Here is an 18,941-nt window from a genome sequence, read left to right as displayed (position 1 = left end):
CAAAAAAGACTAGAAAAACCGTATTCAGTAAGTATTGATTTGATTTAATAACAAATTCATAAAGGACATTCTCGGCATCAGTGGAGAAATTAAAAATGGGCTGACTAAATAGATGATGTCATGAATTTATTGTTCCATTTATTAGGAATAATACTAGTATTTTTTAATGTTCTTATCATGGATCATGCATGAGGGAGTATCTGGGGGTAGAGCTATTATTTCAACATACGTGGAACTTATTCAGTGATACACATACACTCAAATCCATCTAGCTATAATATTTAAATATATATTATCATCAATTTCCTTCCAAAAAGCTAGCATGTTGCTTCTTCCATATGTCAATATCTTCAATAAGTAGTCAGTGTTACTCAATTAGTGTTACATATTAAAATAATTGGGTACTGCCCTGGCCGGTTTGGTTCAGCGGTTAGAGCTTCGGCCTGTGGTCCAGAGAGACCCGGGTTTGGTTCCCGCTTCGGGCACGTACCTCGGTTGCAGTTTGTCCCCGGCCCTGGATGGTCGTGCGGGTGGCAGCCACTCGATGTGTCCCTTTCACATCGATGTTTCTCTCTCTCTCTCTCTCTTCCTCTCTCTCCCACTCTATCTGAACAAAAAATGAAAAAAAATGAAAAATGTCCTCGGGTGAGGATTAAAAAAAAAAGAATAAAATAATTGGGTACCTTAAAGCAACATCAGCAACAAAATCTCAGCTAAGCCCAGGTCCCACCCTTTAAGATTCCAATTTAAGTGTTTCCACTTATAACTTAGGTATCCATATTTTTCTTAATGCTTCCAAAGTGATTCTAAAGTATAGCCATAAAAAGATCACAGTACAGGTCCATCAGTTAAGAAACATGGTGCTTGCCCTGGCTGGTTTGGCTCAGCGGTTAGAGCGTCGGCCTGCAGTACAGAGAGACCCGGGTTCGGTTCCCACTAAGGGCATGTACCTCGGTTGCAGTTTGTCCCCGGCCCTGGTTGGTCGTGCGGGTGGCAGCCACTTGATGTGTCCCTTCACATCGATGTTTCTCTCTCTCTCTCTCTCTTCCTCTCTCTCCCTCCCGCTCTATCTGAACAAAAAATAGAAAAATGTCCTCGGGTGAGGATGAAAAAAAAAAAAAAAGAAAGAAACATGGTGCTTGAGAGGACTATGATATGAGTGAAATATTTCATGGGGAGAGTGGAGGAGCCCCACTTTATCCTTCTGTAGCTTAATCCTTATATTCAATAAACTTTTGACACCTTAACAACCAAATCACCAAATTAATTTTTTTTCCTACCAAAATATTTGAAGATTTATACATGCCAATGCAATCTAAAATATATAGATTGGATAGATGTTATTAGTATATGCTGTATTTAATGAAAACATTTAATTTCATAAAGAGACTAGAAACTGGCAGAGCCTATAGACTCTGAGATCAACGGCCTGGCATCGAAACACAGGCCCTGGCATGCCCGTCTGACAGCTGGGCAAGTTACTTCACCTTTCTTTGTTTTAGCTTCTTCATTTGTAAAACTACTGTGACAGAAATAATCTGGTTGTTTTAATTACATATGAAAATGTATGAAAAGCACTAAGAAACATTGAGAAAAAAACCAGTAAATTTTAGTCTGTATTAATAGTGTTTCAGAAAGGGACAGGTTGTCAATGGCTAATATGACAAGAAGTCCTTGGATGTGGACCACAGTGTGGTGTGGTGATGGGGGGGGGGGCGGGTGGATGTGGAAGAGGGCATAAAGGGGATAAAAATGTGACGAAGAAAACAAAATATTTTTTTCGTTATTGATTTGAGAGAGAGAGGAAGGGAGAAGGAGAGAGAGATAGAAACATCAATGAGAGAGAACATCGATTGGCCACCTCCTGCATGCCCCCCACAGGGGATTGGGCCCACAACCTGGGCATGTGTCCTGACCAGAAATCGAACCAGCCACCTCTGGTTAACCACTGAGTCGATGCTTAACTACTGAGCCACACTGGCCAAGCCAAAATAATCTTTTTAACAAAAAGAAATTCTGGTACTTATTGGCCTTAATAGAATCACAAATATATATAGATTTCTTGTTTTTACTATACCTAGTTCTGATAGAGTAGATACAAAATCTAGAGTCCTGTAGGATTTAAAAATGGCAAGAAGACTTTCTGGTGCTTATGAAACATCCTTATTAAACTGCAGTGAAACTTAGTGTTCTCCTTTGACCCAGAAACTTGAAGCAAAACCCCTGAGGAGTGGTATCTTTTAGTTCTTCCTGTTTAAGATTTTGATCCATGTACACACTGAAGTGTACATTTAGAGCCACTAAAACGGTCGTGGGTACTTAAGATCCCAGTAATATACATTGTCATGAAAAGGAGTTCCTATTATGCTGTGGTTACATATTTCTTTACATTGAAATACTTATTCCATTCTCATAAAATAATCAATTCCTTTTTTTGACATTAATAATTGTATCTATCTTTTTTCATATTCCAGTTTTGGACTGATATGTATTTAGTAAAAACAATTAAGCTGTGATGGTAACTGAATGCCCTTGTTTAAACATCTGGTTTTATTCTTAAATTATATGATTGCTTTCACTATTCCTTTGTAGTAAAATTTTAAAATCTGTTTTACAGTCTTTGCTATACATGTGATTTATATATCACTGCCTCCACTCAAATATGCTCTACTCAAACTCATTTACATTATTTTCTACTTCCTACCTGTTTGCTTTTGTGCTCTATGCACAGTTCACTATGTCCTTTAACTTAGTTTGTTTCCCTAAGTAATATTATCACCATGGTGGAGCCCATCAAATTCTGCATAATGAGCCCTGGCCAGTTTGGCTCAGTGGTTAGAAGATCAACCTTCGGACCAAAGGGCCTCAGGTTCAATTCCTGGTCAAGGGCATGCACCTGGGTTGCAGTTTTGATCTCCTGCAGGTGGCAAAATTGATCCCTGACTCTCTCTCCCTCTCTCTTTCTCTCCCTCCCTCTCTCCCTTCCACTTTATCTAAAATATCAATGAAAAAATATCTTTGGAAGAGGATTAACCAAAACAAAGAAAAGATTTCTGCATGACATTTTTTTTCCCACTATATTCCCAAATCACTAAAGAAAAAGAGATCACTGCTAATGAAATCTGATACTGATGCGGTAAGATTCTGGTTGCTTTAACTACCACCTGCACATCTTACGTAGTTCTCCGGGGCGCTCTGCTCGGCTTATTTAACGGAGGGTGTGAGCGCTCCCCTCAGAGGACACGTCCGGGTCACCCATCAGCCCCAAAGCGCAGAGCTAGCAGTGAGCGCTTGTTTTACAAAATGATGCGGCACAACTTTTGTATGATAAAATTATACAGTTTTTTTGTTTGTTTGTTTTTGTTTTTTGTTTTTTATTATCAAGATTTGTGAATTTTGAAAGGAGAAATACATATTCTAGAAATGCCTATAACACAAAATTATATTTTGGAAAACATTCTACAAAGTACAAAAATTCAAACTGTAAGAAAAAGGTCAAAGTAAATTACATAGTAGAGTCAGAGAAGAAAAATAATCTGTTTCAGTGGGTTGTTTTTCTTTCTTCCAAGTCATTTTCTAGGTTCTGGAAAAAAGATTTTAATTCTGAAACTGAAAAACATTTAGATAAATTATGTTTATTTAAAATGAGATGGCAACAAAACACTTTAAAATATAGATAAAATGTACAAATTCTAATATTTTGTTTCTTTCAAAAATTTTCACTGATTTTAAAGAGTAACAAAAACACTGAAGTTTGAAGAAAAAGGAGTGTGGATAAACCTGACCTACCAAAAAATAAATTCAGTATTATCCTAAGTGAAACAAGCCAAGCAGAAAAAGACAAACACCACATGATCTCACTTATATATGGAATATAATGAATATAACAGTCTGAGGAATAGGGTAGACCCAGAAACATGGAAGTAGGGTACAGACTGACAACCCTCAGAAGAGGGGGTGGTGGGGGATGGGAAGAGATAAACCACAGAACTTATATGCATGTACACATAACCAATGGACATGGACAACAAAGCCAGAGACAGGGCGGGGTGGATGGGGAAGAGGGTGTCAATGGGGTAAAAAAGGAGAAACATCTGTAACAAAAATAAAATTTTAAAAAATAAATAAAATAAATTCAAATGATAGGATATTCACTTGAGGAAAAGAAACAGTTTTAAAAGAAAAATCACATTATAGTTTTACTTATTTGTGTTGCTGACTGTTTATCTAGGAAAAGATTGTTATGATCATGTCTATGTGAGTACAAGCCTAAAACAGTATTTCAGTGTTTCCTATTGTCTATATATCTGTGTTGAAACTTGAAATGTTCATTTTTCTATATATGCATCTTATTCAATACAAAAACAATTTTTTTATTAATTAATTTTTGTTACAGATGTTTCTCCTTTTTCCCCCAATGATTCCCCTCTCCCCCTCCCTCCCTGCCCTGTCCCCAGCTTTGTTGTCTATGTCCATTGTTCATGCACACAAGCATATAAGTTCTGTGGTTTATCTCTCCCCCACCACCCTCTCTTCTGGGGATTGTCAGTCTGTACCCCACATCCACGTCTCTGGAACTACCCCATTCCTCAGACTGTTATGAATGTTATGTTCATTATATTCCACAAATAAGTGAAATCATATGATACTTGTCTTTCTCTGTTTGGCTTGTTTTGCTTAGGATGATACTTTCCAGGCCCCTCCATGTAGTCTCAAAGGATAAGAGATCTTTCTTTCTTACAGCTGCATAGTACTCCATTGTGTATATGTACCACAGCTTTTTGATCCATTCGTCTACTGATGGACATTTGGGCTGTTTCCAGATCTTAGCTATTGTAAATAGTGCTGCTACGAACATCAGGGTACATATATTCTTTCTGATTGGTGTTTCAGGCTTCTTACGGTATATTCCTAGAAGTGGGATCACTGGGTCAAATGGAAGTTCAATTTTTAATTTTTTTGTGGTAACACCATGTTGTTTTCCATAGTGTCTATACCAGTCTGCATTCCCACCAGCAGTGTACTAGAGTCCCCTTTTCTCCACACCCTCGCCAACACTTGTTTGATGATTTGTGGGTGGCGGTCATTCTGACAGGTGTGAGGTGATACCTCATTACTGTTTTTATTTGCATCTCTCTGATGATTAGTGATGACGAGCATTTCTTCATATGTCTCTTAGCCATTTGTATGTCCTGTTTGAAGAGGTGTCTATTTAGCTCCTCTGCCAATTTTTAAATTGGGTTCTTTGCTTTCCTTTTGTTGATTTGTATGAGCACTCTCTATATATTGGAAATTAACCCCTTATCTGATATATCATTGGCAATTATGCTCTCCCATACAGCGGGTAGCCTTTCCATTATGATGATTGTATTGTTTGCTGTGCAGAAACTTTTGAGTTTGATGTAGTCCCATGTGTTCATTTTCTCCTTTGTTTCTATTGCTTTAGGTGATGCATCAGTGAAAATTCTGCTGCGTATGATGTCTGAAATTTTGTTGCCTACAGTTTCTTCTAGGATTTTTAGGATTCATGAGTCACATTTAAGTCTTTTATCCATTTTGAGTTTATTCTTGTGTAGGGTGTAAGTTGATGGTCTAGTTTCATTTTTCTGCATGTAGCTGTCCAATTTTCTCAGCACTATTTATTTATTTATTTGATATTTTGTTCAGATAGAGGGGGGGGCAGAGAGAGAGAGAGAGAGAGAGAGAGAGAGAGAGAGAGAGAGAAACATCAACGTGAAAGGGACACATCGAGTGGTTGCCACCCTCACAACCCAACCAGGGCCGGGGACAAACTGCAACCGAGGTACATGCCCTTAGTGGGAACCGAACCCAGGTCTCTCTGGACCGCAGGTCGATGCTCTAACCGCTGGGCCAAACCAACCAGGGCCCAGCACCATTTATTAAAGAGGCTGTCTTTACTCCACTGTATGCTCTTGCCACCTTTGTCAAATATTAATTGAGCATATTGCCTTGGGTCCATTTCTGGATTCTCTGTTCTGTTCCACTGGTCTATGTGCCTGTTCTTGTGCCAGTACCAGGCTGTTTTGATTACAGTGGCTTTGTAGTATAACCTGATATCTGGTATAGTGATCCCACCTACTTTGTCTTTCTTTTTCAAGATTGCTGTGGCTATTCTGGGTCTTTTCTGGTTCCATATGAACTTTTGAAGTACTTGTTCTAATTCTGTGAAGTATGCTGTTGGTATTTTGATGGGGATTGCATTGAATCTATAGATTGTTTTGGGTAATATAGACATTTTAATGATGTTAATTCTTCCAATCCATGAACAAGGTATGTGCTTCCACTTTTTTATATCTTCCTCTATTTCTTTTTTCAATGACCTGTAGTTTTCTGAGAATAGGTCCTTTAGTTTTTTGGTTAAGTTTATTCCTAGGTATCTTAATTTTTTTGCCACAATGGTAAATGGGATTGTTTTCTTAGTTTCTCTTTTTGTGAGTTTATCATTGGTGTATAAGAATGCCATCGATTTCTTGACATTAATTTTGTATCCTGCTACTTTGCCAAATTCATTTATTAAGTCTAGTAAATTTTTGATGGAGTCTTTGGAGTTTTCTTCATATAGTATCATTCATCTGCAAATAATGACAGTTTCACTTCCTCCTTTCCAATTTGGATCCCTTTTAATTTTTCTTCCTGTCTGATTGCTGTGGTTAAGACTTCCAGTACTATGTTAAATAAGAGTGGTGAAAGTGGGCATTGTTCCTGTTCTTGCCTTGTTCCTGTTCTTAAGGAAAATGCTTTTAGTTTTTGCCCATTGAGTATGATGTTGCCTGTAGGTCTTTCATATATGGCCTTTATTATGTTGAGATATGATCCCTCTGTTCCCACATTGCTGAGCTTTCTTATCAGAAATGGATGCTGGATTTTGTCAAAGGCTTTTTTGGCATCTATTGATATGATCATGTGGTTTTTATTCTTCATTTTATTTATGTGGTGTATCACATTTATTGATTTGTGAATATTCTACCAGCCTTGCATCCCTGGGATGAATCCCACTTGGTCATGGTGGATAACTTTTTTGGTGTATTGCTGGATCCGATTTGCTAGTATGTTGTTCAAGATTTTGGCGTCTATGATATTCAGGGATATTGGCCTGTAGTTTTCTTTCTTAATACAAAGATAATTTAATCATTTAGTCACAAACTTTTGCAAAGGTAATTATTTTAACAGGGAATGTATATTAACTATCATTTAAGGAAAATGTGATCATGATCATGTTATTATATATTATTATATATGTATTATACAAACAGAGAGACCAGAAAATGTAATAGTGAATATTCCTTTTTTTTACTTATTATATTTCAGGCTCTCACCTAAGTGTTTTCTTAGTTAAAATGTATATAAATCTTACAATGATCCTATGTGGATTATATTATTGTTATTTGCATCTTTAAAATAAGAAAAAAACAACCAGGACAGATGTTTTTCTCAATATTACACAGAAAATGATAGAAGTAGGATCTGAACCTAGGCAGTTTGGTTCCATGGTTCATTCCTAGCACTGTATTATAGAGGGTATCTCTGGCGGATGGGTTCAGATACATTCCATTTTCTATCTTTGCTCCTCCGTGCGTTTTTTTGGCAATATTATTTTTGGACAAATGCTTTGGAATATGGGCAATAAGTTATTCCTATTTTGTATATGTACATCAGGTCAGTTGTTATCATAACTCTTTGTACCATCAAATAAAAGAATTAAAATGGCAATAAATACAGAAAAATCATTACAAAATGAAATTAACATGAGAATTTTTTTGGTTTTCAATAAATAGTAGAAAATCAACTTATAAAATGAATCAAACTCACAAAATTATACATTTCAAACTAATTACTTTGATTTTGTATGTGATTTGTGCAAATAGAAATATATATATATATAAAATAATGATTTACAAAGATTTAGAGTAAACAGAATATATTTAGAACTTTAAATATAATCTTCCTTTAAAAATAATATATTTAGTGTGGCTATATGATATATCACAATGCATTATTTATTCAAGCTTAATAACACCCTCCAAATGAAAGGATTATTACTCCCATTTCACAAGTGAAGAAGTGGAGTTTTAGAAGATTACATGGATTGGAAACTGTCCTTGATTCACCATGTGTTCTTCTTTCCCACAAAACACTGCCTCTTCCTCAAGCCAGTGAAGCACTCTATACACTCATTCATGAAAAGAGAGCATTATTGTTTTATCAGTCAGCTAGGTTATTATTATGGGCTAAATTGTGTTTCCCTCACAATTTATTTTGAAGACCTAACCCCCAGTCCCTCAGAATGAGATTATTTTTTGAGATAGGATCTTAAAGATTTAGGTTAAAAGGAGATCATTAGGGTGGGTCCTAGCCTAATAGGATTGATGTCCTTATAAAAGAGATTAAGACATAGCCACAGAAACCAACCCTGCTGGCATCTTGAGCTCAGACTTCTAGCCTGGAAAATTAGGAGACATTTTTCTGTTGTTTGTCCTTACCATTTGAAGCAGAATATTCCCCCAAAACTTTCAAGCAAGATCATTGAACTCAGTCCTCATGTCTTAACAGACAAGAGAAGTTAACTGGTATCTTCTGGAACTGGGATAATGCCAGTAGGAAGTACTAAGGATGGTCAACTCCATCAAGTCATCTATGAGTTGTCCTTTACTGTGAATCTTGCTCTCCTCCTGGCCCCACTGTACTTTCTTTGCACAGAACTAAAACGTAATACATACAGAGAACCCTGGGTTTCTTTCACTACAGACATCTGTAATCATACTAAGGCTGAACTGAAAACAAGTACTGAAATTTACAAGCTTTGTGGTGTATCACTTAACTATTGAAGATCCCTTTTTCCTCTGCAAACAGGGGAGCATACAATTGGCCTATCAATCCTCAGCCTCACTCCTTCCTGCCTGATCCACTCCATCCTCAGTTTTTCCTTTTTAAACAAATGATACTATTCAACCATTTTCTCAGGCAAAATTTTTGGAGCATTTGTGACTTTACCTCTTTCCTATACAATCCATATTTAAAATGTCAGCAAATCTGATTAGCATTGGCTTCAATATGTATTTAGAATCTGACCAATCCCCACCACCTCTGTTGATGCCACCATAATGTAAGGAATGTCTTTAAAACTGGTCTATGCAGCTGTAAGAAAGAAAGATCTCTCACCCTTTTGGGATGACATGGAGGGACCTGGAGAGTATTATGCTAAGTGAAATAAGCCAATCAGAGAAAGACAAGTTCTACATGATCTCACTTATTATGGGATATCATGAACAAAATAAGCTGTCGACCAAAAGAGATCCAGAGTCATGGAAGCAGGGAACAGACTGACAAACCTCAGAGGGAAGAAGGTGGGGAGGTTGGGAAGAGATAAACCAAAAAACTGATTTGCATATATGCACAACCAATGGACATAGACATTAAGTTGGGGAAAGCAGGAGCGGGGTGAGAGTGGGGCGGAGGGGGTCAGTGGGGGGAAAGAGGAGGGACACCTGTAATACTTTCAACAATAAAAATAAAAAAATAAAAAAATAAATAAAACTGGAGTATGTTACACCAAAGTTATTCAATGCAATGATCGATTCAAGGATCAATTTCCAGATTGTCCACTTTCTTAGGTATATGTTCCTAATATCACCTACGTGAATATAAACGCATACATATTTATTTTCTAACATTACCAAAAAACAAAGGCATAGTCATACAGGATGGGGCAAAATGTATTTACAGTTGTCCATATGGAAAATAATATAATAATTAATAAATAATACAAGAATAAACCTTGCTTTGTGTACTCACAACTGTAAACCTACTTTTGCACCACCCTATATATCTTAATGTGGTGAGTGCATTACCCTGGGATATGGAAAACTCAGAGCCACCAGGCAAAACACCACAACTAAATATTGGTTTAAGAAGACTTCTACAGGATTAATAAAGGTACTTCAAAGTCATAGAGCTTAATTAAAGTGTTTTAAGCCATAAACATATTTCTAATAATATATGTCACAGAATCAATTCATTGCATTGAAACTAGATTTTTTTTTCAAAAGACTTTATTTTCTAAAGCAATTTTAGGTTCACAGCAAAAATGAGAGGACAGTCTGAGATTTCCCGTAGCCCACTACTTCTCTTCGTTATCAATATTCTCCACCAGAGCACTTCATTTGTTACAATTGACAAACATATATAATACATCATAATCATTTGGGTGGTTACACAATTACACACAGTTTATCCATTAACTTATTGAAGGACATCTTGGTTGCTTCCAAATTGTGGCAATTATGAAAAATGATGCTATGAACATTCGTGCACAGGTTTTTATGTGAATACAAGTTTTTAATTCCTTTGGGTACATACCAAAAAGTGTGATTACTGTATCATATGTAAGATTATATTTAGTTATGTAAAAAAAAAAACAAAAAACCATCAAACTTTCTTCCAAAATGGCTCTACCATTTGGCATTCCCACCATCAATAAGAAGATATCCTGTTAGTCTACATCATCACCAGCATTTGGTGTTGACAGTGCTCTAGATTTTGGCCATTCTAATAGAATTGTAGTGGTATCTCATGGTTGTTTTAATTTGCATCTCCCTGATGACATATAATGTTGAACATCTTTTCATATACTGATTTGCCCTCTGTACATCTTCTTCGGTGAGGAATCTATTAAGGTCGTTAGTCCATTTATTCATTGGGTTGTTTATTGTCTTATTGTTGAATCTTAAAAGTTCTTTGTGTATTTTAGCTAATAATCCTTTGTCAGATGTGTCCTTTGCAAATATTTTATCCTATTCTGTGGCATTATCTTCTATAGAGCAGAAGAATTTTTATTTTAACAAAGTCCACCTGTCAATTCTTTCATGGACCACACTTTTGGTGTTGTATCTAAAAAGTCATTGCAATACTCCAAATCATGTAGATTTATTGCAATGTCATCTTCAAGGAGTGTTATAGTTTTGTTTTACATGTAGGTCTGTGATCCCTTTTTAGTTAGTTAAATTTTGTGAAGGGTATAATAAGGTCTATGTCAAGATTAATTTGTTTTGCATATAGCTGTCCAATTGTTCCAGCACAATTTGTTGAAAAGATGATCTTTGCTTCATTATATTGCCTTTACTCTTTTGTCAAAGATCAATTGACCCTATTTCTGTGGGTCTGTTTCTGGGATCTTCAGTCTGTTTCAATGATCTATTTGGCTATTCTTTCACCAGTACCACACTGTCCTGATTACTGTAGCTTTATGGTAAGTCTTAAAGTTTGGTGGTGTCACTCCTCCAACATTGTTCTCCTGCTTCAGTATTGTGTTGGCTGTTCTGGGGCTTTTGACTCTCCATATAAAATTTAGAATTAATTTTTTGATATTCATGAAATAACTTGCTGGCACTTTTGTTGATAATTCATTGGATCTATGGATTCAGTTTGGAAGAACTGACATCTTGAGAATATTGAGTCTTCCTATTCATAAACATGGAATATCTTTCCATTTACTTATTTAATGTTTGTTTTCATTCATCAGAGTTTTTTGTTTTTGTTTTTGTTCTTTACCTGTGGTTACATGATGTATGCTTTAGAGCTCGATTTCCTGCTCTAAAAGAATGTGAACTCCCTCTGGTGCAGTGACATTTCTCTGTTTACTGCTATATTCCCAGCAATTAGAATTCCTAGTGTATCACAGGCACTCATTAACTATCTGATAAAACCAAATGCCTACTTAATAGGAGTGTCCTGGGATTTAAATAATATGATGTGTTATATTATCACTTAGTCTAGTATCAAGTAATACAATAAACATTAATTCAGTAATAGTAATACTTAAATAGTAATATCGATATTCTAGTTACTTTCCTAAGTTTTGAGTCATTTAAGTTTTATTAAAAATCCTATGAGGTGTATAGAATTATTAGCTTCCTCATCAATTAAGTAGAATAATAAGACATAGAGAGATTAACCTGCTCCAAATCTCAGGTAATAAGTGGTAATACTAAGAGATGAACTCAGGTAACCTGGTTGGAGAATCTTTTTTTTTTTTTTTTAAATCACTATGCTTTTTGTTTCTCTCATGGTTTTCATTAATAGGTGATTTTTAATTATTAGTATTACTATTAATACTATTACTAGTATCATCATTTCAGAAATAATGAATTTTAAACAGAACTCCATTTGGTTTTTATGTACACCTCTTTGAGGAAAGTTAATTGGCATATTAAAAGATTTGCAAATATAAGAATTAGTGACAATGAGGGGAATTTCCTTTTTCAGCTTTAGAATTTATTTATAATCATCTTTGTAATTTCTCTATCATTATTGTAACTAATTGATAATGTCTAACATCTATAGTAGAATGAATCATTGATGTCCTGATCTGTTATCAGCCAAGCTATCTCAGGTGTCCAATACAGGGTTGGTATAAGATAGGTGATCATTAAATATTTGTTTTAAAAAATGCAAGGTTCTGGTTAGAGCTTCAGCCTGAGCACCAAAGGGTCACGAGTTCAATTCCAGGTCAAAGACACATACCTGGTTTGCAGGTTCGATCCCTGGCTCTGGTAGAGGCATGTGTGGGAGGCAACCAATTTATGTTTCTCTCTCTCTTTCTCTCTCTCTCTCTCTCTCTCTCTCTCTCTCTCTCTCTCTCTCTCTCCCTCTGTCCTCACTCTCGCCCACTCTCTCTAAAAATCAATGAAAAGAATATCCTTGGGTGAGGATTAACAAACAAACAAAAAAATACACGAATGTATTATGCATGAATGAAGAGTTTATAACTATGTAAAGACATTTTTAAGTTAATTGATGATTTTTTTTTAGGAATCTTCACTTAGTGTATTCTCTTAGTACCTCACAGAGAAGTCTTTCTCACTGTGCTACTTTAATATGCTAACATTAAACTCAGGCACAATTATAATTGTTTACTAAATGAGAAAGATAGAATTTTACTTGATTTGGTTTTCTGAGGTCTAAAATGGCCATTTTAACACCCCTAAATCTTCAAAGGAGCCTCATCTAGTTTTCTTAGAGTTTGTCCATTCATTCATTCATTCATTCATTCATTCATTCATTCATTCATTCATTCATCCAGTTTTACTTAGTTCCTATGCTTTCAAAGCATTTTTTGTTTAGACTTCTCCACAAAAATGGGAGGTAAATAAAATCAATAAAATCTTTCTGAGAGAGGTTAATCCCAAAGTTATGTGTGTGCTAAATAGTTGCACACACACACAGTTATATACCTAGATCTCTTGAAGCCAATTTCAATGTTCTCTCTGCTACATAACAGGCAAGAGCACTAGGTCCTTGCACTAAAAGAAAAATAAGGCGTGTTTTTTGTTTCCAGGAGAGCTCCAAGTCAGACAGGGCTCATAAATTAATCTTTATTGCTGCCTTCCAGTTTCATCTTGATTACTCATTTCACAACTCTTCTAATCTCTGGAAAACATTGCCATATCAATCCGCAAATGCTCCTAACTATTCCTGGAAATATCTCCTGCACATTAGTATCAATGTTGAAAAACAGACTGATGGAGATTCCTGAAAATCTTATTCTTCATCATCAAGTGTGCAACTTCCCTGCTTAATATCTAAATGCATCTACACCTTCAACACCTAGACGATGGTCAGAGTCTTTGTTTCAAATGTGCTTTCCATGTACTAGCTACATGTAGCACCTAAGAACACCAGAGGACATTGAGACTGGCTTTAAGGGTGACTACAGCTGCAGTGATAAGAATGTTATTTCTAGGAAGAAGACTCCCTCAAATGGGTCTCTCTGAGGGGAAATAATGGTAACCTTTCAGTTCATACACATTTTAAGAGTTTCTATGGACAAATGTTTAACAATAAACAAGATAGCCTGTCACTGAGATGAACTCAGAGGAAAATGGTTAACATAGGGGCCATGTTTTTAATAGAGAGTAATGATGAAAAACTGAAGGTCACAGGCAAGTTGGTGGGAAATGCAAGACTTCCCTCACATATATTCTAAATGATGACGATGACTACTCCAAGGGCTGAGAGAAGGTGAGAAGTCATGAAAATAAGCAAGGGCAATTGCAGTAACTCAGGCAAATACAGTGGAGACGTCACCTGAGTGATCAAATAAGAATATAATCACACTATATTTTTTAAAATAAAGAGCGAGGCATCATATATGGCAAAGAATTCTAAAAATAGGTGTATTCTGGTATTTAAATGAGAAATACAAATGTAACTAAATGTCAGTAACCAATTCTTCAATACAGAGCAGAATCCTGGCATATTACAATAAAACAACTTCTGATGAATACATCTGCTTGTATTCTTTGTTTAAACAATGATAGAAATAAGATGCTCTAAATTTAATTTTCTTAGAAGAAAAAATATAAAAATTAAGTTTAATAGTCTTAAATAAAGGCTCACTTACTCACAATAAAATACAAAAATAAGTGTTTACACCTTGATTAACAGAGAGAGAAGAATAGAAAATAAAATAAGCAGTTTATTTGCTGACTAAAGGAAATTTGAGTTTTGAGGGGATTTTACAGATTGTTTATTATAATGATTTTACAGATGAAAACCTTTATTTTAGAACTGAACTACATTGTGTTGTATCCTGAATGTATAATCAATGCCTCAGAATGGAATAATAAAAAATATGGTTAGGTGAACTCTAATTTACCACCTTCTACAATGTGTGAGGAGGCTGGCTATATCAGTCAGGGTCAAATTAGGAGACAGAAACCACAAGAGTAATTTGAATAAGGAACAAGTAATAAGTGTTGGAGAGGTTGTGTGGAAAAAAAGAACTCTCATTCATTACTGGTGGAAATATAAATTGATACAGCCACTATGGAAAATAGTATGAAGGTTCCTCAAAAACATTAAGACTAGAGTTACCATATGACCCAGCAACCCCTCTTCTGAGTAGCTACCTGAAAAATTTGAAAACATTTATTTGTAAAGATGTATGCACCCCTATGTTCACTGCAGCACTATTCATGGTGGACAAGACATGGAAACAACCAAAATGCCCTCTGATGGATGACGGGATAAAGAAGATGTGGCACATATACACAATGGAATACTACTCAGCCACAAGAAAAGATGAAATACTGACATTTGCGATCACATGGATAGATCTTGAGAATATTGTGCTCAATAAAATAAGTCAGATAGAAAAAGTTAGGAACCATATGATTTCACTCATATGTGGGACATGAAACTGAAAGTAACAAATGAACAAACAAGATAAACCAACAAACAAAACCCTGATACAGACAACATCGTGGTTTCCGGAGGTGGGTGAGGGGGTCAATTACGGTAACAGAAGGAGATTTGACTTTGGGTAGTAAACACACGATGCGATACACTGATGATGCATTATAGAATTGTACACGTGGAACCTATATAATTTTATTAACCAATGTCACTCCAGTAAATTTAATTAAAAGAAGAATCATTGACTAGTAAACACAGTGTTAACTACCAAAAAGAGGTAAACAAAAAGCAGTTAAGTGGTCCAGATGGAACAATAGTGGAACACAGCAAGTACCTGCAGAGCTGAGCGGGAGGAATTCAGCCAGAGCCTCCCACTCCAAGTCTAGGGGTCAGATATCTTTGGAGAGGCTGTGACCACCACAGGAACTCTGCTGGTGACCAAGGCAGGGGTGGGGAACTTTGGGTCCAAGAGCCATATAAGGCCTGCAAAATCAATACCAGCTAACAGCCTCACCAAATTAGCCTGACCAAATATAGCAGGCCACTTTTTCAGTTGATCATTTTGGATGGCCTGCAAATGATATTATAAATATCCAAAGGGTCCTTGGCAGAAAAAAAGGTTCCCCACCCCTGTATGAGCGTGCAAGCCCCAGAGGGTGAGGGTTACAGGTAGACCTCCGATCTTGTACCCCCAAGGACACAGGATCTAATCAGAAGGTTTAGGCTGTAAGTAAATGCTGCCAGGTTCCTCCTACACTAGTCTGTTAAGTAACACAGAGAAAGCAGCATTCTGGAAAGTTAAAGCCAAGCCCCGGCCTGCTGTTCTGGCTTTGTAGTATACCTCCAGTCCCTCACGTTGGAAAAGCCCAACACCGGTTAGCAGGCAAAGGGCAAACAGCTGCAGGGCCTACCTCTGGGAGCACAAGAAATAGCAAAGAAGCTTTGGAGAAGAAAGGCAATAGAATTAACAACTGGCCTGCTGTCCCTCCCCCAATACTGATAGATCTGTGTAAGGTCACATGTGTATGCTTACATTCACAAGTAACAACTTTTTGTTTCCCTTTTTCCACATATGTTTACCTATTATATGATTGTCACTTCAAACTATTTACCAAGAAATCGTGTAGCTGGTATTATTTAACAACTTCATGTTTTATTGAGGCATAAAGTGCATAAGATTTGAGTGTACAACTTAATACATTTTTACAAATATGTACACTCATGTGACTGCCACCTCAGACAAGTTAAAATCTGTGACCAGCACCTTGGAAGGCTCACCATTCTCTTGCAGAGCAGTGATCATTTTTATTTCAAATTTTCCTTTAAAATCTTTACTCATTATCTTATATATTTAGTATAACTAATAGAGAGTATAAAGAAAAATAATGCATCCTTTTGTAATAGAAACTAAGCATGCAAGAAGGTACTTTTCATGAAAGACCTATTTAATGTTGTCACTCTGCATTTCTTTCTAAAGTTGTGAAGTACTCTACAGACTTTATTGTGCTACACTTTTTGTGTACGTTCACAATAATGAGCAATTTCTTCCTCATTATTTCAGAGAAAAGTGGAATAATACAATAACATATATAGCCTCAAACAGCCCTCTGCTCTTTTACATAGAAATAGAGATGAAATTCAAGTTTTTGAGAATAAATTCTTTTCCACTGTTACCAAACTCTTCCCTTATTGTAAGAAAATTCTCCATATACATAAACAAATAAGTTATAACACAACAAACACCTAGCAATAAATTGGGTTACTAAACGAGTAATTTAAATACATGTAAAACAAAATTTTAAGTGTATGTTATTTCTTCAGAACTCATAGAATTTAACACTAACAAATGTGGAATGCATTGTTATATCATTGTATTGTAAATAGTGAAAGAAAAGGAAAACATTAAATAGGAGAAGCAGAGTTTTTTCTTATATTTTAAGACGTTTGGGTTTTAGAACTGTTCAAACTTTTCAGTTAAATAAATTTAACCAATTAACCCATATGAATTTAGTAATCCCAGAGATTGAAGAAATTTGATACACGTTTTTCTTATGCCTGGGTATTACTGGATTTCCAAAAAGCAATTTTAATATTTTATATTATCATATAGAATTTAAAAACTGACTGTCATTTTGAAGTTTGACACATTCAACTCCATAATTTATTTTTTTCCTACTAGCTTTCCATCACAAGTCAAAAGTCTTTGAACTCACGATTAGGCTTCATAGCCTAAAGGTGGTGAGTGTTTTTCCAGAAGGTTTTCAGATTTTTTTATAATGCCTGCCTCCACTGGACTCAGTTCAATTTTTTTCTAATGGGAAGCATACTTTAAACAGCCTTGATTTCATGTTTTTAATATATTATTTTACTTTATTGCTCTTCACTGAGTGCACTTACAATCAACTTCTTTTTTTAAAAGTTTTATATTTGGTAATATTTTGTTGGTTCTTGGTTTCCTGTTATAATGGGCTTCCAGAAATTAAGCGGATTTGCAGATTTCCCAAACAAACACATCCATACAGGACGGTGTGATATTAGAAAGTTCCTGAAATTAAGTAATAGAACGTAAACGTTTCTGCATTACCCATTTGCTGCATAGAAGTGAGAAAGACTGCCAATGCGTTCATTTTAGGGAGAAAAACTACTATTTTGAAATAAAATACCAAGTTTACTACCTAGACCATATTTTATTCTTAATCACGTTCAACGTGGGAGTATCCCTTTGCATTTAAATATAAGGAAATGATGTCAGGAGCTGACCTATTTTCAAAGGCAAAGGTTATCACACACAAAATAAATTACTTTTTCTAGTTTATATGTTCACTTCTAATTATTTGAATGAATTAACACTCTTTATAGTTTCCTGAAATGTATATGTTTAAAGTGTTTAGCAACAGTAACGCTGTATGTGAAGTTTGGCCGCCTTCAGTGAACGCCTGTGATCGCTGCTCCTACTTCCTTTCTCCGTGCTTAGGAAGGATATTTGGTCACACGTACTCCTACACACAGCTCAGTTATTCACCCTGATCTCGGGTCTCTTCTTTCCATCTCCCATCTATTTTTTTATTATTATTCCAGGTTTCTTCCTTTTCCTTCCTTCCTCCCCACCCACCCAACCCAACCACCCACTGAAATCCTGAGTTCTGCTGTTCAGTAGTTTTTCAAAAGGAGCATTTCCCTCCACTTCCCTTCAGAAGTGCTTTTGCATGCCTCATTCCTCCTTGGAGACCACTCGCTCACCTCAGCTCTGCAATCAGTCTCCAGCCTCCACTTATCCCTGCAGAGGTTTACACCATTTCCTGCACTTCCATTTCCCTTTCCATAACAAAATATTTCTTTGGAGGGGGCAGCCAAGAATCCCAAAAGGTAAATTCCTAGAACCAGTGCAGTAACCGGACTTTGAATTAGATGAGTAATTTTGCAAAGCTATGGTAATACTCAAGTGCACTCCGGTTAACGCCTAGCGGACTGTGTTTTCATTTGTAACGAGGAGGTACTGCCAAGAACTTCAATCAGGCTTACGTATAACAGCACACGTAACCTCCGATTCCAGGCTATTCTGGAGCTCTTGTGAATGACCCAGGTTAACTGGGATGTGAAGTTTGAATTTGTGTGTAAGGGTCTGTAGACTCCAGCAAGCACGTCCTAATAAGAACAGTGTAAGGCAACATATAAAAAGTAATGTTATATCCATCAATTTCTAAACAGTTTCTTGTAACAACTTAGAT

The 18,941-nt window shown here is 36.0% G+C and overlaps 1 protein-coding gene across 1 annotated transcript in view; it reads right to left on the bottom strand.

The window, feature by feature from the left end:
- Positions 1–18,941, bottom strand: part of AGMO (alkylglycerol monooxygenase) — a 316,708-nt gene that overhangs the window by 285,240 nt on the left and 12,527 nt on the right. The gene's annotated exons all lie outside the window — the stretch shown is intronic.

The sequence above is a fragment of the Molossus molossus genome, unplaced genomic scaffold, assembly GCF_014108415.1.
Source record: "Molossus molossus isolate mMolMol1 unplaced genomic scaffold, mMolMol1.p scaffold_m16_p_7, whole genome shotgun sequence".
Lineage (NCBI taxonomy): Eukaryota > Metazoa > Chordata > Mammalia > Chiroptera > Molossidae > Molossus > Molossus molossus.
This window is presented reverse-complemented; position numbering and strand designations above follow the sequence as displayed.